General features: G+C 37.9%; 1 protein-coding gene and 1 pseudogene across 5 annotated transcripts in view; both read left to right on the top strand.

The window, feature by feature from the left end:
* Positions 1-22051, top strand: part of LOC130457950 (dnaJ homolog subfamily A member 1-like) — a 29983-nt pseudogene extending 7932 nt beyond the window's left edge.
* Positions 1-23497, top strand: part of ATG10 (autophagy related 10) — a 409500-nt gene that overhangs the window by 101744 nt on the left and 284259 nt on the right. The window lies entirely within an intron of this gene.

Here is a 23497-nt window from a genome sequence, read left to right on the forward strand (position 1 = left end):
GTCTGGATGAGCCTTGAAGCAGAAAATCCCTCCTCTGCAGTCTGTGTTGGATGCCCTGAGACTGGCCCAGGTTACTTTCAAGGTAAGCCCTTCGTCCTTTGGAGCAGCCACTTTGCTGGCCCTGAGGTTTCTGTCCTTTCATAAGCTCTGAGTGCTCCTGATGGGATTATGTTCAGTTGGGTTGGACTGAATGTGCTCTGAAGCAGGAACCTCCAGTGAGACTCAGATGGAAGGACCCAGCCAGGGGTCTACAGGGTCCCCCCATCTGTCTCTCTTTCCCTGCCGTCTGTGTTGGGTGCCCCTGAGACTGTCTCAGGTTCCTTTCAAGATGCAGAATAGCAGGCTTTGAAGCCCTTTTGCCGGCCCTGAGGTTCCCCCTGCTGCTGCGGGCTCAGCATTCTGAGGCTTGGGGGGAATGGGTCCTGGGACCTTCCTTTTGCCTTCCCCTTAGATCTGCGTGATCTAGGATTCTGGCTTTTGGGGGGTGTACCTTTTGATCTGAGTCCAGAAGGAGGGTTCCCCGGGTCTGTCCTGTTGTTAAGTTTGAATTTCTGTGCCCTAGAAGCATTCAATTTGTGATCGGTAAGGAAGGGTTTTCAGAGGTCTGAACTTTTGCTGCCTCTAAGCTGCCATCTTGACTGGAAGTTTGTGACACTATTATTCTTGCAATGACTGAATGCTCTGGCTTGTGACTAGAGAGTGTTGCTACTAAGTATGGATACCTGGGGATGTTTAGTTACAATGGAGGTAGAGGTACTACAGAGACAGGGAGAGATGGAGCCACAGGGGATATTGCTAAAGGGGAATGCTGTGGGGTTTGCCTACTGATTCCTGATGATGACTAGTGGATCAATATTTCTTCTAATCTCCTCCTACCCTATCTCCCTCCCTCCTTCACCCTCTCCTCCCTGTCTCCCTCACCTCCCAGTTCTTCTTGAAGCCTTTGGCTTCTTCCCTCCCCCCTGAGTGAACTATAAAGATACTCTTTACTTTTTCCTTTTCAAGTCAGGGGGTTTATTGGGAAACAGGATGGGAAACTGAAGTAAGAGGGAAGAGGGTGTCCCTAATCTAAAATGAAGATTATGAGGGTTTGGGAAGTCACAACTGTGACAGAGGGACAGTCAGAGATGGAGGACTACAGTTGAAATCTTCTTTCTTCTTCACAAAGCCACCAAGGTCTTTCAGATTAACTCCAGAACCCACCCCCCCAAGGGTCCTTCAGCTTGGGACAGAACTAACAAATTAGTTCAGGGCTTCTCCCTTATTCAGCCACCAAGCACCAAGAAAAGTCTTTCTTTTAGCCTGGCTTTCCTCCAACTGTTGGTCAGTCAAATCTCAGAGAGAGCAGAGGTTTCTCCCTTGGTCAGAGAGCCCCAAAGCCCAGCCAGCATCAACTCCCAGAGCCAGAGACAAAATCAAAAGTTTTAGATTCTGCTTATTATTTCCCTCTCTGTGGCCAGACCTTCAACTGCCTCTCCTGGGAACATTCCATTTGGAACCTTCTTGATTGACAGGCAGGTCAAGTCCCCAACCTTGGTTCTTGCATCCTCTCTCTCTCCATGCCTCTACCTCAAAGGAAATGACTTAGTGTGATGTTTTGGAGTTGAAGCAGTACCTCCCAGGAAGAACTAAAAAACGTATTTAGAAACCCAGCTTTGCAATATCACCCAAATAAAAATCCGAATGAAGGAGACATTTCAAAAGATTTTTCAAGCTTATAAAGTAAAGATACTTATGTGACGAAGATGGAGAACTAGCCATCAAATTGGTTCTATGGTGACTTTGGTTCCTTAATGGATATCTTTAATATGTTTTTGGAGGAGGGAGAAAAATACAAATGAATTGGAGAGGTAAAAATTTTATTCATTAGTTATCCATGCCCTTAGAAGATTTATATTATGGCATTAAGAAGAAAAAGGACTCTGTAAAACAATTTAATATATGATAAATGTAAAGGATGGGGTGGTAAGAAAGGAACTATACAATATCGTTCCATTTGCAGAGGTACTGAAATGTAAGTAAGAATTCATCAGATGGTACCTATAATGGCTCAGTAAATTCAATCAGTTTGCATGGAATGCCAGGGGCATGGGTAGCAAATCAGCCCTAAAGATAGATGTAAAAGCTGGAATGGAAGGAAATTTGTTTGAGAGAAAAAGATTCTGGAGGTTCATAGTGACAAAGACATGAAGGATGGTTGAAAGATAACATTCCATGGTAAAGGTGACTAGGAGCCTGGACTTGAGCAAGGAGATATCATTTTTTTGGATCAGAAGGACAATGCTATATTTATAGGAGAAGATAAAGACTTTTTCATGTATATGAATATCTAGGTGGTTGAAGCATTAGGTGTCTTTCAGAAACCAGTATCAATTCTTGATAATAGAACTATAGTCATTACCTCTCATCTTGTGTAGATTATGGAGATATCAGATATATACTGAATTTTTTTAATGAAGGCATGCTAATTTATTACCAACCTTATGAGAAAGGAATTCTAATCATTGAATTTAAGGTAAACTTCCCTGAGAATGGCTTTCTTTCATCAGACAATTATCTTTGTTGGACAGTTACTGCCTGAAAGGAAGGAACTAGAGATTGAAGAACTGGATTAGGTGGAATTGGTGGACTTTGACCCATCAAGAAAGAAGATGTCATTTCAGTGGAGAAGTTTATGAGAAGAGGTGGAATTTAGTGCCAAACTTCTTAATAGGGGCCAGTTGAATACTCTTCATTTAATGTTAACTTTTGTATATAATAGTGAATGAGTAAAGAAATACGATCATCTTAACACAGTACTAGCTCTTGTTTTTGTTGTAATATTTAACTATAATTATGTTTTTAAAAGTTGATGAATACAATCAGTAATGTAAAAAGCTAACTCATCATGGTATGGTGGTGACTCCAGATTTCAAAAGGCTACGCAAATAGAACTTATTCTCTGGCAGGTCCTATCAATCTAGAGGTGAATGAATTTAACAACAATCAGTTTTCAAGCATGTATTAGGCACTGTGCTAAGCACTAGAGATAAAAATGTAAAGAATGAAATATTGCTATTTGCAAGGTATTTAGGTTCTAATGTGGGCAACAATGATACAGGAAAAGTTTTATGTCCAGATTCTATTGTACCAATCCAATATAATCCAGTTTAGGAGTTTATTTAATTAGGTGGCTCAGTGGATTGAGAGCCAGGCCCAGAGATGGCAGGTTTTGGGTTCAAATATGACCTCAGATACTACTTTGCTGGGCAAGTCATTTAACACCCATTGACTAGCCTTTTCTGCTTTTCTGACTTAGAACCAATACATCGTATTGATTCTAAGATGGAAAGTAAGGAGATTTTTTTAAAGAAGATTCTTCACTAGGCCAACTTCAGGTAAATGATATATTTTGTTTTGTGTTCAGTATCTGTGGAAGGGGTACAGATTTTCAAAGTTTTGAATTGAAAAAGTTATTTTTCTTCAAGTTTATTTTCTAAATTTAAACATATTCCTTAATCAAAACTATTTTTGGTGGATTGTGAAAATATGCCTTCTGATATTATGTTTTCCTAAATTAAGTACTCTGAGTTTGTAAATTATTTAAAGAAAGTAAAATATATATTGTTTGCTTTAAGGAGAGCAAAAGTTTAAAAATATATATATATATATTAACATGTTTGGAGGTTAGAAAAAATTTTTCTGAATAATCCTTCCAACATGTACAGTACTTTGAGATAAGAAGACTCCTAAAGGCTTTATAGACCAAGCAGACATACTGTATTACTAAACTAAATCTAAACTAAACCAAACTAAAATTAAAATTTGAATCATAGTAACATTGAGTTCCTCCTTATAATTTGTTGAATTTTGTGAAACATTCTATCACAAATATATGCACGAACTAAGCAGTCTTTTCAAGAACAAGTTGTATTGGTTGTGAATAAAATACTTATGAGTAGTATGGTTTTTAAAAGTCTATCCAAGAGGATCTTTGAGAAAGGACAGTTACAGTACTCTTTAAGGCACAGTCATAGTTGGGGGTGGAGAGGGTGGAGACTAAATATTAGCCGAAGAATTACAATGCATCCTTTCTTGGAGGTAGCCATTTGAAACCCTAGATTTTAGTCAGAGACTGTTTGCAAAGGATTTATTCAGTTTAAAAAGATGCCTTGAGTATCAGGAATTTAATACTTGGGTCAAAGTTTGAACTTTCAATGAAAGAGAAAGCTTTGGTTGGAAATTGTGAAACTAGACAGATTTTTGTTCTCAACATATAAAAATAGTGAGGCCTTTTTATTTAATGAGCCGACTTGGCGACTCTGAGATTCCACATTGAGATTATATTATTGAGAACACTCATTAATCCAAGTGCACATATAGAAGAGTTTTTTTTTTTTTTAGGGGAGGATGGTGAATATAGTATCAGAAGTCTTGGTAGTACTTTCTTTGTTGTGGGAATTTTGTGTATCTCAATTGCAAATACTTTTTTTATTTGCAATTATTTAATTATTATTTACTGCAAATAAACTACAAAGTTACATAGATTATACAGACTATTTAGAGCATAAGAAATACTTTGGATTAATTTTTCATCTAGTTCAATGTTCTATCTGGCATATAAGCACCTTATATTTATACAATCCTTTAGAATATTTAAGATAATGTTATACCTGTTATTTTATCCTTTTTTCATAAATAATATTTATAGAAGATCCCAATAATTTTGAATATAAAAGACAACAACCCTGAGAGTACTCTCTGTTTTCTTTTGGCCTCTCATATGCCTCCTATACAATCTCTTCTCTTTTTGAACTAGGTTTTCCTTTTTCTATTCATATATAATTTAAAAATTCAGTCCATTCTTGAAACTTATAAAGCATATTCTTCTGCTTGTAAAATTTTAGTTTTGTTCTTTAGAAATAATTGATTTTTAAAATCAATTGTTTTCAATTGTTTTTCAGTTGAGTCTTGTTCTTTGTGTCCCCATTTGGGGTTTCCTTGGCAGAGATACTAGAGTGGGTTGCTTTTTCTGTCTCCAGCTCATTTTAGAGAAAAATAAACGTAGGCAAGCAGGATTAAGTGACTTGCCCAGGGTCACATAGCTAAGTAGGTAAGGCCAGATTTGAAACCTAGAAGATGAGTCTTCCTGACTCCAAGCCCAGCACTCTATTCAAGGTCCCCTTTATTAATTGTAGTATGAATCTTTGAGGCCAGAACTTTGGTACTGCTTTTAGAAGTAGTCTACATATTATATGCATTTAAGTGTATGTTAAACCATAGAAATGATGTTTGATTCCAGGGAAGCCAAAAAGATCACCAAGAATGATACAGAGAAAGAAAATAAGACCAAGGACAGCTCCAGGGAAGACATTTATACTTTAGATTAGTAAAGGTGAACTTTTTAGAGGGGAAGGTGATATCCTCAGGTGTGTGGAGAGGGGGAGGGGAGCAACCCAGCTCTGCATCCCTCTGGCTTTCTAGTAATAAGCTCTGGCAAACATTTTGCTGGGGTGATGGTGTGTGTGCCCACAGAGAGGGCTCTGAGTGCCCCCCTCTGGCAGTTGTGCCATAGGTTTGCCACCACAGCTTTAGATTGTATTTGTACTTCTGTGCAAGTTTTCTGTCTTGGATTGTACTTAAATTATCTACGATCTGAGTCAGAAGTCATGGGACTTGACATAACATCCCTCAATGGTGAGTCTAGTGCTTTTTCCCTATAAAACTTTTGTTACATTAACAACATTATTTACAAAAATGTATAATTTTGTTATGTAAGCTGCTTTACATGATAGAGTATGGGCCAAATTCCATTATAATGAACTAAAAGACTGCCTAAAATTCTTTTGTTGTAAGAGAATGTCATTGCATAAAATATTGTTCAAGATAAATGTATCATTGGCCAAGAGTTTAAAAGATTATGGCTACATAGAATTTTTTGTTGTGTAGTAAAATTCCTTTTAAATGTTATAGTCAAGATCCTTCTATAAAAACTGCTTTAAAAAAATGGAAACCAAAAGAAGCCATCCAAGAAATGGCAATTTGCCATAAAAATTTTATTGTGGGAAAAAACCCCAATTTTATTTGAAATATAGGGGATAAACTACTTCATTGTTCATATTTACTTTAATAATGAATCAGGATACACAAAATAATAAAAATATACATCATAAGGCTAATAAGTAACACTGACATCTTGAACAATCAGTTTCTTTTATTTACTATAAGATTCCTTTCTGCGAAAATCCAGTTTTAATAAAACTATATTTGTCGCAGTAGGATTTAATTCACAAATGAACATGGTTCTTAGTTCTTGCCATGTGCAAGGCACTGGGGATAAAAAGGTACTGGGGATAAAAAGACAGAAATGAAACATTCCCTCCCCTCAGAGAAATTATATTTTACTGTATTGGGTGAAGTTATTTTCATAAATGTATTGTAATTTTTCATTTGTTTCAGTTATGTGTGACTAACTGTTTCTGACCTCACTTGAGGTTTTCTTACCAAAGATATTGGAGTGGTTTGCCATTTCCTTCTTCAGATTACTTTACAGATGAGGAAATGGAGACACAGAAAGGGTGACTTGTCCAGTCATATAGCTTGTTAGTGGATGAGGCCAGATTAGAACTCAGAAAGATAGGTCTTCCTGACTTAAGATTTGGCACTCATTCTATCCACTGTGCCCTCTTGTTGTCCCATGTATTGCAAGTGCAGTCTCTATGTTTGTGACATAGGGATGTCATTGTGATACTCAAAGGCAGGCAGAATAGACAGCTCTGGCCTCTTCTCTCCCATCCTTCTCCAAGGGAGATTAAGGTTGGGGCTATAGACCATTCTCCTCTCCTTGGAGTTAGGGGTAGTAACCAGGTTAGAATTATATAATTTGCTCCTTTAAATGATGTTGGTGTAGCGCAGTGGTGGTTTAACTATGGCATGGGTGCTAAAGATGACACAGAAAGGGCTCTCTGTGGGTACATGACAGCTCCCCCCAGTTCATTACTAGAAAGGTAGAGGGACTCAGATGGAGCTATTCCCTATCCCCTCTCCATGGTGTCTGATGTTGTTTTTTCACATTCCCCCACCCCATCTGCCCAGTAGCCCAATGGGAGCTCACAGGGGGTAAGTGGGGCAGCTCACAGGAGGGAGAGCTAGAGGGGATCAGAGTGGGGTTTGTAAAAGTTAATTTTAATGGTTGGACCCAGTTTATTACCAAAATAGAGGGGAAACAATAAGTAGAGAAATGTAAAAGATGTTAGAGAAAATACCTATCCTAGTCCTCAGTCAGGAGGGTGACTAGTGAGTGGCCTCCTCCAAGATGGAAGCTAGTCTCTTAGGAAACTAGGAAGGGAGTCAGCCTTTTCACTCACTCAACCAAGTATTCCAGGAGTCAGAATCTAAGTTGAAATCAGGATTCACTCTGCAGTCTCCAATTAGGTTCCCTCAAAGCCTGTCACCAGGAGACACTCTCCACGAGACTCAACCTCACTAGACTGCCAGCTGAAGGATTTTGTGACTTTTATGGTGGTTTCTTATCCCTATCCCTCTTCACAGGGGCCAATTACAGTTTTCAAAATTGTCACACCTTTCATCCTCTGAACGTGGCAACTCGCCTCCTAGGAGTCAAACATTTCTGAGTTGTCACCTTTGGATTCACATGTTTCTGAGTGTGTGAATTCTTAAGAGAATTCAAAAGTTTGACTGTTTGAGTTAGAAAAAAGGGTGGAGTGTCTTCCAAGTATCTTGCTGGCTTCTCACCTCTAAAGGTGTTAACTCTCCTCTTAGGATTAAGAGTTTGTGGACTTTCCTTACTTTAGTGTTAAGTATGAGTGTATTCACTTTTGTTGATTAATTCAAAAGTAGACAAAAGAGAGTTAATCCTGTCTTCAGTTTAGTAAGATACTATGTAAGGGTACTTAAGTTACTATTATTCCAAAGTGTTAACTCCAACTAGGCAAAGGGAACAAAGGATTCCCTTTTCACAAGTGCAAACTCAGAATAGACAAAGAGAACCAAGAATCCTTTCACTGGCTGCTGCATATGTATAATCAAGATAAATACAAGGTGGTTTTTTGGGGCTAATGTGTTATCAACAAAGAAATCAGAAAAAGTTTTACATAAAAGGTGATGCCTGAACTGAGCTCTGAAGGAAGGGAGTCTAGGAGGTAGAGGTAAAGAGGGAATACATTGCTATGAGGAACAACTTATGCAAAAACGCATTGATGGGAGATGGAATTTTGTTTCAGGGTAGCAATAACTGAATTGTAGAGTGAAGAAAGGGAATAATAATAAAACTGGAAAATGTAGTGAGATAGCCAACCAAAGAGTTTGTATTTTGTTGTTGATTCTAAGGTTATAATAAGCAACTGGAGTTTTACTGAGTTGGAGAATGACATAGCCATCCATGTCTAGTTTTAGGAAAATCATTTTGGTGGCTGTAGGAAAGATATATTAGAAGAGAGAGTCAGGAAGCAGAGATGACACTTAAGAAGCATATAGACAGCTGATGGGGATACATGACACTTTGATCACTCCAAGTATTAGTGTGCACACAGAGTTGTTGTGTGCTATGCACATTAATTTCTGGAGAAAATATACCATTCTGTTTTAATTTAATTACTTTTAGTTTTAATAATAAAGACCACATTGCATAATACAGACATAGAAAGCCCACATTTACTTATAGCATAAGCCCTCACTATGATAGTATCACATTATCCAGGATTTCCCCCTTCTTCCCCTCTCCCTACTTCTCCAAATAATTCTTTGACCTGCTGAAATGGCCTTCAGGCATGCCTAAGACAGTGTAGTGTTTGTAATCTTTGTCATAAGTACATTACTGAAATAGCATAACAATCCTATGGCTTTATGTTTTAATTCAATCATATGATATCCTCTTTTAATTGTAAGATTAAATCAGTTCATTAAGATAAGAAAAAGGGTGGACAAACTGAATCATAATGAATGTTCCGATAGTAGTGCAAATGCTGCAGACTCCTTGGTTAATAACTTGTATGAAGATAATGCCTCTACCAATTCCAGTATGTGTAATTAATGGAGTAATGATGGTGTAATATAAGGCCTAAAAGGGAACAGGGATGATGGAGGGAGAGAGGGAAATGGGGAGAGAAGGTTGAGAGATTATTCTTCCCCTCTCTTTCTTTTTTGGAGGGAGTCTTGTCTCCTTGGAAGAGGGAGTATGTCTCCAGAGAATGATTCTGGGAGATGGAGGACAAGAACTTGAAGGGAAAGCCTTAATAAGATGACACAATGCCCCCATTGAGGTCCAAACTATTATTGAGAGGTAGGATGAACTCTTCTGCCTCTGGTTTCCTCAGGGACCCCAACTGCCAATTCCCTTCAGGATGTGGGAGATACTCCATAGCCAGGGAGAGATGTTTGTTCCTTGCGTCTGGTAATTTGGATCACTAGGATCCTGAGGCTAAACTCCCCCTTTTGGGGAGAGTTGTGACCCTCCGAACCTAGCCAGACCTAAATCTAAAGTAGCAGATAATTTATTTGGGTTCAAACAGGGAAGGAATAGTAAGGGCTATCAAGTAGGGAAAATGGGGGTACAGGAGACCCTACACTTGTTCCCTCTGGCAAATTGGCCCTCCAAAGTTTAGGGGTTCAACACTTTCTCAGCCTTGATCCCTCTTCTTGTCTGCTGCCAGTTGATCCCTACTCCTAAGCTAACAAGCTTTAAATACAGGAATCCAGGAACAGGTTAGGGAGAGAGATGGAAAATGTTATCTTTGAAAAGGGATCTTTGTGGATGGCTTCCTTCAAAATCCCAGTCCACAATATCCACTGATGGCTCTGACTGCTGTTATTGAGAGCTGAGTGAGAGATATCCAGGGATTCAAAGGGAAACAGTTGATCTCCAGAGAGACACAAGCTTCTTTCCAGCCTAGGAGATCTGCTCCTTCTCTCTGGCTCCCAGTTGGAAGTGAAATGAAGTGAGTGACCAGTTGGAGTTCTCCAAGCTTCAGATTCCCTCCTGGAACTCAGTTTTTTCTTCTTGCACCTCACCTACTCTCTCTGCTCAAATTGGATTGACTCTCCTCTTATCTTACAACTGAAAGAAACTGGCTTTGTTTCTCAGGTCCAAGTTAGTGTGACTAGTCAAAGCTATCAAAAGTTTGAAATTTGATGACCTGACATTCCAAAAAGTTGATTAGATGGCCAGTCCTGATGATCTAGAATTCTGTATCAATTGAAATTTATCATATCTTCTAGAAGTAATATACCAAATAAATGAAGCATTTTAGCTCAACTAGCATTAAACTATATTCTAACTACCTTTATTTTTTTTAATCTAATATCAAGCATATTGCTTTTACTTCCATTTCTTTTCCTTTAGTGATGCAGCAAAGCAGGGGGCCAAAGATCCAGCATGTATTGTTTTTTCTTTAAATAATATTTTATTTGATCATTTCCAAGCATTATTCATTAAAGACAAAGATCATTTTCTTTTCCTCCCCCCCACCCCCATAGCCGACGCGTGATTCCACTGGGTGTCACATGTGTTCTTGATTTGAACCCATTTCCATGTTGTTAATATTTGCATTAGAGTTTCGTTTAGAGTCTCTCCTCTGTCATGTCCCCTCAACCACTGTAGTCAGGCAGTTGCTTTTCCTCGGTGTTTCTACTCCCACAGTTTGTCCTTTGCTTATGGATAGTGTTTTTTCTCCTAGATCCCTGCAGATTGTTCCGGGCCATTACACCGCCCCTAATGGAGAAGTCAGTTACATTCGATTATACCACAGTGTATCATCAGTCTCTGTGTACAATGTTCTCCTGATTCTGCTCCTCTCGCTCTGCATCACTTCCTGGAGGTTGTTCCAGTCTCCATGGAATTCCTCCACTTTATTATTCCTTTTAGCACAATAGTATTCCATCACCAACATATACCACAATTTGTTCAGCCATTCCGCAATTGACGGGCATCCCCTCGTTTTCCAGTTTTTGGCCACCACAAAGAGCGCAGCTATGAATATTTTTGTACAAGTCTTTTTGTCCATTATCTCTTTGGGGTACAAACCCAGCAGTGCTATGGCTGGATCAAAGGGTAGACATTCTTTTGTCGCCCTTTGGGCATAGTTCCAAATTGCCCTCCAGAATGGTTGGATCAGTTCACAACTCCACAAGCAATGAATTAATGTCCCTACTTTGCCACATCCCCTCCAGCATTCATTACTTTCCTTTGCTATCATGCTAGCCAGTCTGCTTGGTGTGAGGTGATACCTCAGAGTTGTTTTGATTTGCATCTCTCTGATTATAAGAGATTTAGAACACTTCTTCATGTGCTTATTAATAGTTTTGATTTCTTTGGCTGAGAACTGCCTATCCATGTCCCTTGCCCATTTATCAATTGGAGAATGGCTTGATTTTTTGTACAATTGATTTAGCTCTTTATAAATTTGAGTAATTAAACCTTTGTCAGAGGTTTCTATGAAGATTTTTCCCCAATTTGTTGTTTCCCTTCTGCTTTTAGTTACATTGGTTTTGTTTGTACAAAAGCTTTTTAATTTGATGTAGTCAAAATTATTTATTTTACATTTTGTGATTCTTTCTATGTCTTGCTTGGTTTTAAAGCCTTTCCCCTCGCAAAGGTCTGACATGTATACTATTCTGTGTTTACCCAATTTACTTATGGTTTCCTTCTTTATGTTTAAGTCATTCACCCATTTTGAATTTATCTTGGTGTAGGGTGTGAGGTGTTGATCTATTCCTAATCTCTCCCATACTGTCTTCCAATTTTCCCAGCAGTTTTTATCGAATAGTGGATTTTTGTCCCAAAACCTGGGATCTTTGGGTTTATCATATACTGTCTTGCTGAGGTCTCTTTCCCCCAGTCTATTCCACTGATCTTCCTTTCTATTTCTTAACCAGTACCAAATTGTTTTGATGACTGCTGCTTTGTAATATAGTTTAAGGTCAGGGACTGCAAGGCCCCCGTCATATGTGTTTTTTTTCATTATTTCCCTGGATATCCTTGATCTTTTGTTATTCCAAATGAATTTTGTTATGGTTTTTTCTAAATCAGTAAAGAAATATTTTGGGAGTTCAATGGGTATGGCACTAAATAGATAAATAAGTTTGGGTAGTATGGTCATTTTTATTATATTGGCTTGTCCTATCCATGAGCAGTTAATGTTTTTCCAATTGTTCAAGTCTAGTTTTAGTTGGGCGGAGAGTGTTTTGTAGTTATGTTCATATAGTTCCTGTGTTTGTCTCGGGAGATAGATTCCTAGGTATTTTATTTTGTCTAAGGTGATTTTGAATGGGATTTCTCTTTCTAGTTTTTGCTGCTGAGCTGTGTTGGAGATATATAGAAAAGCTGATGACTTATGTGGGTTTATTTTGTATCCTGCTACTTTGATAAAGTTGTTGATTATTTCAATTATCTTTTTGGTTGAATCTCTAGGATTCTTTAAGTAGACCATCATGTCATCTGCAAAGAGTGATAACTTGGTCTCCTCCTTGCCTATTTTGATGCCTTCAATTTCTTTTTCTTCTCTAATTGTTACTGCTAGTGTTTCTAGTACAATGTCAAATAGTAGAGGTGATAATGGGCATCCTTGTTTCACTCCTGATCTTATTAGGAATGCGTCTAGTTTATCCCCATTGCAGATGATATTAGCTGATGGTTTTAGATATATACTGTTTATTATTTTTAGGAACAACCCTTCTATTCCTATGCTTTCTAGTGTTTTTAATAGGAATGGGTGTTGTATTTTATCAAAGGCTTTTTCTGCGTCTATTGAGATAATCATGTGATTCTTGTTGGTTTGTTTGTTGATGTGGTCAATTATGTGGATGGTTTTCCTAATATTGAACCAGCCCTGCATCCGTGGTATAAATACTACTTGATCATGATGGATGACCCTTCTGATCACTTGCTGGAGTGTTTTTGCTATTATCCTATTTAAGATTTTTGCATCTATATTCATTAGGGAGATTGGTCTATAGTTTTCTTTCTCTGTTTTTGACCTGCTTGGTTTTGGAATCAGTACCATGTTTGTGTCATAAAAGGAGTTTGGTAGAACTCCCTCTTTGCTTATTATGTCAAATAGTTTGTAAAGTATTGGGATTAACTGTTCTCTGAATGTTTGATAGAATTCACTGGTGAATCCATCAGGCCCTGGGGATTTTTTCTTAGGAAGTTCTTTGATGGCTTGTTGGATTTCATTTTCTGATATGGGATTATTTAAGAATTCTGTTTCCTCTTCAGTTAGTCTAGGCAGTTTGTATTTTTGTATATATTCATCCATATCACCTAAGTTGGTATATTTATTGCTATATAATTGGGCAAAGTAATTTCTAATGATTGCCTTAATTTCCTCTTCATTGGAGGTGCTGTCCCTCTTTTCATCTTTGATGCTGTTAATTTGCTTTTCTTCCTTCCTTTTTTTAATTAGATTGACCAGTACTTTGTCTATTTTGTTTGTTTTTTCAAAGTACCAGCTTCTTGTCTTATTTATTAAATCAATAGTTCTATCACTTTTGATTTTATTAATTTCTCCCTTAATTTTTAGGATTTCTAGTTTGGTTTTCTGCTGGGGGTTTTAATTTGATAGCTTTTGAGTTTTTTTATTTGCATTTCCAATTGATTGATCTCTGCTCTCCCTAGTTTGTTAATATAAGCATTCAGGGATATGAATTTACCTCTGATTACCGCTTTGGCTGCATCCCAAAAGGTTTGAAAGGATGTCTCGCCATTGTCATTTTCCTCGATGAAATTATTAATTGTTTCTATGATTTCTTCTTTAACTAAACGATTTTGGAGTATCATATTGTTTAATTTCCAATTAGTTTTTTATTTGGTTTTCCATGTACCATTACTAATCATTATTTTTATTGCCTTGTGATCTGAGAAGGCTGCATTCATTATTTCTGCTTTTCTGCATTTGTGTGCTATGTTTCTGTGACCTAGGACCTTCCTTCTGCTTACCCCTTAGGTCCGAGTGGTCTCGGGTTCTGGCTTTTGGGGGGGACCGTACCTTTTGATTCAGGTCCAGGTCCAGGAGGAGGACTCCCGGGGTCTATGTTGTTGATCGTTTTGAATTTTGGTGCCCTAGGAGCATTCGGTTTGAGATCGGTAAGGAAGGGTTTCAGGAGATCTGGACTTTAGCTTTCTCTAAGCCGCCATCTTGACCACCGGAAGTCCTCAGTATGTATTAAGGAATTCAGAAACTGGCTTCTGGATAATAAATATTTAATAAAGGGAACCTATTAATTTATTATTGGATATGGGCAAGTTGGTTTGTCTCTCTAAACAAGAAGAATGGTGACATAACCAAAGTGTAATGGAGTCACTAATTGACATAGTTATGCATTTTGTAAAAAGTAGAACATCATTTGGGGGTCACAATGAAAATGTTGACAGTTTTGAGAGAAGTTCATATCTAAATCTTGCCAGTGTACTTCAAAGAATATGATCTAATGGCAAAGCATGGGCAATAATCTTGCTGAAATACTATCTTAGTAATTAATCTAAAATTATTTAATTGTGCGTTTGCACAGTGCTTTTCAATAAACTATCACATCTTCATCAAATGGAAAGATAGGCTCAATAAATGCTGAAAATGCTATTATGGCCACTATTAATAAATATCCACTTGAACAATATATGTCCATTCATTCACAACTGATACTTGGCCTATTTTTGACCAGTTATGCCCTTGTTATTCTTAAAATTGATTGGTGTAATAGAAGAATTGTAGAGAATTGAAGAGGTACAGGGGTTAAGGAAGGTTTTGTAATAGGGAATGGAGGAGTTGAAGGGACAGAAGGAATATGGATGCTGGTGAGGTAAAAGGAGAGAGATACCCCCTGCTGAGAGGCTGTTTTTGAAAAATGGGGTTCATGAGAAATGGGCCAACTATGGTAGCCTGAGGGGATGCCTTCTCTATTGATTGATGTTAAAGATACCCCAGGGCAGGTAAGCATGAACCCTCCTGAGGGTCAAGTCTCCCCCCAGTCCCAGCAAGGTCGCCTGACAGCAGTTTGATAAGGACCATACCTTTTATGGTTGAATGACTGTCCTTAGGTTCTGCTCCCTCTATGTCCCCCTGAAATGATAGTCCTCTTATCTGACTGTGGGTTATTTAAATAAAGATGAATTTGATAACAAGTTTGGATTGGGAGGTATCAAGGTACAGGGAAGGAGGGGTCCCCTATACTTTTCCCCAGATTGGGTTTGAGTCTCTTTCAGCTTTTGAGCTGAGGCCAGGCCTTGCAGGCTGGTTGAGGGTTTCTTTTATTCCTGTCTATGCTAATCTAAGCTAGCTTTTTAAAGTTCCAAGTCTTAGCAGTAGACAGCAAGAGGAAGAAAAGGTTCTGACCCTCAGAGCTGGATGGGCCTGTCCCCTCAGGCTAACACCCTAAAGACTGGCCTTAAGTTCAACCACTCCTCTTAAATCCTTTTTTCAATGATAGGATCACAGGAATCCAGGTAGAGCACACAGTTGGGAAAAATCCAGGAATAAAGGTATTTCTTTCCAAATCCAGGGAGAGAGTGCTCCTTCCAGTATGAGGGCCAGGAAAGAAAGTAACCTAGAGAGCAACTGCTACTCTCCCAGTCTTCCCTTTGTCATTGTTGTCCATCAATCTTCACTCTAACATTCCAACTGCTGTTTGCTCCACCTCAGTGGCAAAAAATCCCAAAGCTTGATTCAGTTTTCCTTTCCATATTGGTCACCAATGTTGCCTGTTTTTTTAGTGGCACATCTGCTGTATCTAAATATACTGTGGGAATTTAAATAAATTTAAAGAAATAAACAGTGAAAAAAAGCTTTTTTTATGTTTCTCAGAACTTTGTCTGAACCTTGCTTTTGTATATGCATGTACTTCAAGCAAACAAAACAGTATTGCTTTTTTTTTTAAGGTTTTCCCAAACTCTTTGTCTTCATAGAAGAAAGTTATGAGGATACAATAATGGAGGTTTTCATAAGAAGCAGGATCCTTGTTGAATACTTTGAAGTCCCTGTCAAACACAAGACGGGAAGGCATAATTAGAAGTAAAGGTTACTATAAAAAAACCCAAACAAACTAGAAGATATTATGGAAACAGCTCACCTTGCTGAGAGAGATTCAAACCCAATCTAGGGAAATCCCAATTCCCTCTTCCCTGATACCTCTCCAGTTCAAACTTGTTATTAAAATTCATCTTTATTTAAATAACCACAGTCAGATAAGAAGACTATCATTTCAGGGGACATAGAGGGAGCTGAACTTAGGAATGGACAGCTATTCAACCATAAACAATTCTTATCCGACCCCTACTGGGTGACATTGGGGGGGGAGAGGCTTGTCCCTCAGGAGGGTCCAGGCACACCTGCCCTGGGGTATCTTCAACATCAACCAAGAGAGAAGACATCCCTTTAGGCTATCATAGTTGGTCCATTTCTGGGAACCCATTTTCAAAGATAGCCTCTCAGCAGGAGACATCTCTCTCCTTTTACCTCACCTGCAGCCTCTATCCCTTCAATTCCTCCATTCCTTGTTACAAAACCTTCCTTATCCCCTGTATCCTCTACAATCCCTTTAAATATTACAATAGAAAAATAATATATTAGTTCCTCCACTTAAGATAAAAAATGTTTGTTGGTGGTTTTGAGTCTTAGCATCACTTAACAGTACTTAAAGTGCTAGTGGCACATTCGATAGAGTGCCAGGCCTGGAGTCACCTTCCTGAGTTCAAATCTGGCCTCAGACACTTACTAGCTATGCTACCTTAGTCAAGTCACTTTAACACTGTTTGTCTCAGTCCCTTATATATAAAGATGAGCCAGAAATGGAAATACACTACCCTGTACTTCTGCCAAGAAAACACCAATGAATTCATGGAAAGTTGAATGTGACTAAAATTACAGAACAACAAATCACTCTAGTATGACAAAGATGATCAGGAGAGAATAATTGCATTTTGTCCATTCCAAGATTGAGTGATTACATGAATTGACCAGTGATTTGAACAGGAGATTTATAAAATTAAGAATGCAATGGAAAAACTGCTGAGCTTAGATGTTGGCAGGAATGTACCAAGAGTCATTGCCAAAAAAATATGAAGTGTCCTTGGATGAGTTGAAGTCGAAGTCATATTGCATAGATGTCATGATTGATCACTTCCTAAAGGTAGCACTAGAACACCACCAGAGAAATGACATGGTCAGCACAAGGTATTATACTGGTCTTCTATCCTTCATGCCTTTTGCAAATATGACAAGTGCTTTGCTGTCTTTATCTGTTACAAATTGTTCATGTTAAAGCACTTTTTTGAAACTAGCACATGTATAAATCAACCTGAAAAGTATAGTGTCCCAACAGTTTCTCATAAACTCAAATCATAATTTTGTACATTGAATGAGAATGAATTTTATCAGTCAGTTGCTGTGATGATTGAAGAATTTAAATCCATGATACTTGATAATCAATGTCTCATGCTCTAAGTCAGAAAGAGGAGACCTTACTCTGTTTTAGTTATTTTGAGTTAGTTTATTACATGTTTAAAGATAAAAGTCATGAAATTTGATTGTATCTTTTTATGTGCCTTGTTATCACTATAGCAAAAATACATTTTGTGTCACATCATAAACATCATATTTTAATGTTTAATTATTTTTAAAAATCAAACTTAGCTAAGTTTTAATTTCTTCAGTTTGTTAACAAATAGAATAGAAACAATGCCCTTTTATTGAGTTATTCAATAATTACTTACCTTAAAAAAATAAAATGAAAGTTCCTGTGGTTTATAACTTAATGAAATGTCTTGAGTACACCTGGGACTGAGAGGTTGCAAATCAGGGTGAAGATGGAAGTGACTTGTCATGCAGCTATCATGAGGCAGACCTGTATGTGAACCCAAAGTCATGCTTCCACTCCACTTGAGTGAATGATTAGAAAATGTATGAATGTGTGGGATGATGGTTCCATGAATCTGAAGAATTATTATTTTTATTAACTATCTTCACATTTAATAATATCTTCCCACCATCTTTAACAATTAGGACTTGAGATCTAAATAAGAACAAAAATTTGATTATTCAAACTTCATTTTCCTTAAGGATCAGAAATGTTCTTGGGAGAAATAATTTTTGGTTAATTCCTCCTCACATCTTTAGCACTTTCAAATTTTATGGGTCAATATGCAACTGTTTTAATTAACAGAGGAAATTCACTTATCTTTATTTCAAAGGCATCTAATCAGCTGAAGTTATAAACTGACACAATATAATTATGAAAAATTTCTCACATAACCAACTTTGCTTGGACCATGCTGGGTTTAGAGAGGAAAAACAGTGAAGTTGGCAGCTTTTACTAGTAGTACTATGATTAATTCTCAACATAAATGTATTTTCTATAAGAGGAAGGCATTGGCTTTTTAAAAAATTTCAAATCTCAAATATTACATTTTAATCGTAGATATAATAATGCTATTTAGAGTGAAATATTGATCTAATTTCTTTTAAAGCTATACTCACACTGTAAGGGTAAGTGTTGTAAAGATTAAAGGTGGGCAGTGAGTTATTTCTGATTTGTCATTGACTAGCACATGCCCGTGTAGTGTGGGTGTGCACAATTTTTGGGTGCTAGACCAAGCAAGATGGAGATTTAAAAATTCAGTGTGGAAAAGAGACTGAATTTCACTAATATGTAGTGATGATCTGTTTTCAAAAGTTTTTCAACAAAAGTACCAGATACTTTTAACTACTTACTTGATAAGAAGTAAGTGTACTAAGTACTACTTTCAACAGATGCTATAGATATTTATTGCAAAATGTCATTGAAAAGACAGATTTAACATATTAGCTTGGAACACATGTTGATTTAAAGATTAGAACATGTTAAATAAACTGTGTCAGAAATGATAAATAAACTAAAATGAATTAAATTATACTTAAATTGCTTGACAGGTCTGCACATTTAATGTTACATTAATGAGTTTTGTACAGAGACTGTTTAGAATAAAATCTTTTTGCATCAGATGTTGCACATATGCTTTCAGTGTTTGTTTTTGTTGAAAATAAAACTTAATGAAACAGCTAATAAAACCCCATTTTGTTTGTGTTTCTTGAAAGAAACAGGCCCTTGAAGTGCACATACTATTTATTTATTTTTTACCTAGGTTCTTGCTACTTTTCAACTTGTAAATTTTCCAGTAATGAAAAACAGTCAAAGTCATAAACCTATTCTTCCAGGAAACCAGGACTTCTTTTTGATTTGCAGAATCATCTCATAACATAGATATAAACTGTATATACAATTATGTGGATCAGTTTTGTCTGTTTCCCATATATAGGTACATTTCCTGCTGGTTGTAGGAATTATACATGTGCATTTCAAAGCAGAATTTATAGCAGTTAAAATGTTATGTAAATAACCAGGTATTAAATATGAAATTCAAACTAAGCTAGAATAAAATGATAGGTTTTAATTATAACACACAGCTTTTGGGGCTTCCAAATACATCACCTCAAATATAGATTTGAGAAGTTTTTAGAACTTGTAGACATCTTGGGAAAATTATTGACAAGCTATTTTGGCTGGAATATGGAATATAGGAGGAAGAGTAACATATAGTGGAGTTGGGACAATCCTCTAGACTTGTAGCAGTGTGGAAATGGGATCAAGAAAGAGGTTGAGGCTTGATAAAGATTTGGGAGTCATCTCCCTAGAAATGATAATTGAACCCATGGAAACTAATAAGATTATTAGAGAAGGAAGTAGAGAGAAAAGGGGATTTGATGGGGGAAGGGAATAAGCATTTATTAAGCACCTGCTATGTGCCAGGCATGGTGCTAGGTGCTTTTATAAATATCTCATTTGATCTTTAAAACAACCTGGGGAGATAAGTGTTTTTATTATTCTCATTTTTCAATTGAAGAAACCGAGATAGTGATCAAGTGACATGTCCAGGGTCACACAATTAGTAAGTGTCAGAGGCCAGATTTATCCAGGCCTTATAGTCTTATCTACTTTGCCACTTATTTGAGGGCCCAAGTCAAAGGTAGATGTAGCCTCTATGTGTGACAGTGGGGTCTGTAGAAGGTCAGGTGAGGAGTAAGAGCAGTTATGGCTAGGGCACCTACATAGACAGCTTAGTTCATAGAAATATCAACTCATGTGATATTTCACTGGGATGAATGATGCTACTGTATCTTCCTTTTGAGCTAGCATCTTGAATTGAACAATTACCCATCAGAGCACATAGCTTATCAGTATATTTAATGTTTCTGATTATGTTTAGGTTTGCCAGTTCAATACTCAAAAGGTTGTATTTTTCCCACTTCTATGATTCACTACTAGCATGATGCAGTAAACACCATGATTCACATACTTAACATTTTAAACTACAAGGTGCATACCTTATTTGAATCTTCTCTTCATTATTTATAAAAACTGAATTTATTAAAAATGCTAAGCAGAGCAAACATTCATAAATCTTGCATTTAAAGATGATACTGTATAGCAAACTTAAAATAAACACATAGCTACAAATCATGACCTTTCTCCTTAATCCTTAATTGTCATCAATCACAATTTAAACTAACCCAGGATTTAATCTCAGTTTTTGATGTGGATGTTTCTGTCTAACTCACACTGATCTATATTTTGGCGTTAGTTTCCTACCAGGACTAGTTATTATTTAAAGAATTTGTTCAGCTCTGCTTTGTAGCAGACCTTGTCAATGCCTTTATTAGCTGTCAACTTTAGCTGAAGGTATCACTTTTGTGACTACCCTTGCTTGATGCTCAAATCACATCCCAAATGTTAGTTCCCTCTGAACTCATTTTCTTCAACAGAATAAATGTCTCTGCCAGTCAGAGGTAACTTGATCCTTTGATCTCTTTCTGTGTATAGTTAATGTGTATTTGAATCCCAAGTTTCCTATTCATTAGGGGCAATATGAAATTAAGACAGAGAATTGAGCAAATTCTGCCCTATTATCAGAGTTCATCAGTTCCCTAGTGCCACTCTCATTGACCAGATCAGTGATGGAGAACCTTTTAGAGATGGAGTGCCCATCCCATCCTCCAGACCAAGTGCTGTGCCTCCCACCACCACATGACATGCCCCCTCCCCCCACTGCATGCTGGGTACCCCTCCCTCCCTTACCCCACACCAGGGAGGGAAGAAGCTCTTCCATTGGGCTGCTGGGCAGAGGGACAGGTGAAGTGAGGAATGCCCTCAGTGAGTGTAGAGAGGGGGAGGGAAGTGGCCCAAGCACTTTGCTCCCCTCCAGCTCTGCTGCCTGTGAGCCAAACTTCCCCCTGTGTACTCCCATTGGGCTGCTAGGCAGAGGGGTGGGGGATGGGAAAATGTGTTGTCAGGCATGGTGGAGAGGGGGAGGGGAGCACCTCTGCATGAGTTCCTCTGTTTTTCTAGTAATGAACTCTGGGGGTTGTATTAGGTGGTTCTTTTGTTAGATGGTTTATGGTAATATGAAGTTGCTGGGCAAGCACACTGAACAATATGGTAGTGAGAAGTCAGACTCCTGTCTCCCTCCTCTCCTCCCACCAACTTCTGTTATTCTTTTCATTTGGAGTCAATCTGGGATTCAGATTGAGTAAATTGACTGAAAATTTAACAGATAACTCACTAAATTGTTAGAAAGAGGGGTTCATTTTAATGATGGAGGAGAAAGGGAGGTTGGATAGGAGAGAGGGGTTTATTACTCTCTTACAGGGTAGGTGTTGGGGAGAGAGGGTGGCATCTTTGACACCCATGCCATAGGTTCGCCGTCACTGGACTGAATTATAGTCACTACTTGCATAGGTGTGCATGGAGCTTGGACCAGGTATACTAGCATATCCTGGGCAAGCATTCTCAATGGCCTTTCCTATGAGGCCATGATTTTTTCATTCAGTACTTCATTATAGTACTTTTCCATTCTGCTCAACATCTTTCTCGCTCTTCTAAGTTGTTGTATCAGACTCCTGTGTGACTGGATTCCTAGCCTTGGTCCTTTTCAACCATCTCTGTCCTATTACCACCTATATCCCAGGGTGATAAAAAGGATCAAAAAGAGAGATAAAATTAAAAAGAACAATAACAAGATTTTTTTTTAGTTGACTGCCTTTATTTCAAACATGGCGGTTGTGGGGTGGGGTGGGGTGGACCATTTTTATATAACCAAAGAGAACAGTGAATGCCACTTGCAACACATTCCCTGCCTGGTATCTGCCTAACCTCCAAGGATATGCAAAATAAGTATACAATATGGAGCAAAGGCAATATACATTACAACATACAAGTAGAGACTGAAGCTTTGGCTGATCATAGACTGGCTGACCGAGGAAGAAAGATCTAGTGTACAGAAGGGAATGCAGCAAGTCTGAATGAGATTTGTGGTAGCTAGTCAAAGCAGATCTTCTGGTAGTCAATGTCAAGGTCATAGCTGCAGGTTGGATATAGCTTCCAAGAAACTGTAATCAGATCACCAAAGGAAGAATTAGAAACAAAGTTACTAGTTACATCAGCTATGCTACAGGTCTTGCTGGGGTGCCATCAAGTCAAATGTCACTTAGGTTCCTGGTCAGCCACACACCAACAGCAAAGAATCCCAAATTAATAATCAAATTCCCCTGGAAGTTGTTCCTGTCGTTGGCAAAGCACTAGGCGCCCCTCAACCACTCCCTGATGCCCTTTGTGTCTCCAAGCCCTCTACTGGAAGCTCCTGCAGGTGGCATTGTGTGAGGTGGACTAGAAGATCTGCTCACAGCCATGGCAGGAAGGCAGGCAGCCCCATGAGCTTAGCTACACATGGGCACCAACCCACCAGCATGGCTGCTTGGTGCCTCTTTAAACAAGATTTGTAAATGGGAGTTTAAATTTGTTTTGTGACAGAATATTTGCTAATAAGCTCATGCCTAAGCTAATCCACTATAGTTTGGGATATGGAAGAGAGAACTTGAGATGGTTGATGTTAGATTTGTCCTGAAGACAATCTCTTGAAGTTCACTGGTAGAAGAAATATTAAATGGGGATAGTTTTCAGAAATGGCATTCACCAGTCCATGTAAAATCAGTTGCTTTTTTTGGGGGGGGGAGTGGGTAAGGGTCCAAATCTGTCCAGTGAAGAAATCCCCTCCACCAATTTAGAGCAGCAGCTGTTCTGCAACTTAGAGAGTTGCTTTGGTATGACTTTGCCAGGTTCCTGTTTTCATTATCTACCTGTCTGAGGCTGGATCTGTAGCCATTGTCTCACAGTGGTAAGAAATGAGTTGTTGTGTTAAGTACCAAGTATTTAAAGACTTTAAAATTTTTTAATATTCTTATTTCATATGTTTTTCAAAGGCAGCATTTAAAAAGATTTTATTATAAGATTGGATCAACTAGAAATAACCTTATAGGCCATCTAATCCAATCTTCTCATTTATTTTACTTAGGAATTTGAAATTAAATCATTTTGTTGTTTTCATTTTTCATAAGTGCTCCATAAGCTGCCCTGGTTCACCTTGTGTGTGTAAATTTCCTAGGGGGTAAAATACTTAAAGACATGATCATTTCAGTGG

Source organism: Monodelphis domestica, chromosome 3 (genome assembly GCF_027887165.1).
Source record: "Monodelphis domestica isolate mMonDom1 chromosome 3, mMonDom1.pri, whole genome shotgun sequence".
In the NCBI taxonomy this organism is placed as follows: Eukaryota; Metazoa; Chordata; class Mammalia; order Didelphimorphia; family Didelphidae; genus Monodelphis; species Monodelphis domestica.